The sequence below is a fragment of the Mandrillus leucophaeus genome, unplaced genomic scaffold (genome assembly GCF_000951045.1).
Source record: "Mandrillus leucophaeus isolate KB7577 unplaced genomic scaffold, Mleu.le_1.0 Scaffold828, whole genome shotgun sequence".
NCBI classification, from domain to species: domain Eukaryota; kingdom Metazoa; phylum Chordata; class Mammalia; order Primates; family Cercopithecidae; genus Mandrillus; species Mandrillus leucophaeus.
In genome coordinates, this window is record NW_012109008.1 from 679642 (window position 1) to 680204 (window position 563).

Sequence of the window (563 nt, forward strand, 5' to 3'; positions counted from 1 at the left end):
TGCCTGGCCTAATTTCTTTCTTTCAGATTTTCTCCCTAAAATATATAGTTGATGTTCATTTTCTTTTCTTTCCTTTTTGAGATGGAGTCTCGCCCTATCACCCAGGCTGGAGTGCAGTGGCATGATCTCAGCTCAGAGCAACCTCTGCCTCCCGGGTTCACACCATTCTCCTGCGTCAGCCTCCCAAGTAGTTGGGATTACAGGTGCGCACCATCAAGCCAGGCTAATTTTTGTATTTTCAGTAGAGACGGGGTTTCACCATGTTGGTCAGGCTGGTCTCGAACTCCTGACCTCGTGATCCGCCTGCCTCGGCCTCCCAAAGTGCTGGGATTACAGGCGTGAGCCACCACGCCCAGCCTCATTTTCTAATATAGTCATTCATTAAGAATGTAGGAAAGTTCTCTGTTTTATCAAAACTCCAAAACAAAAAATTGGTCAATGATTTTTTTTTTTTTTTTTTTTTTTTAAATTTCAGGCCCAGTACAGTGGCTCAGGCCTGTTCGAGACTAGCCTGAGAAACATGGTGAAATGCTGTCTCTGCAAAAAATTTAAAAGTAGCCAGA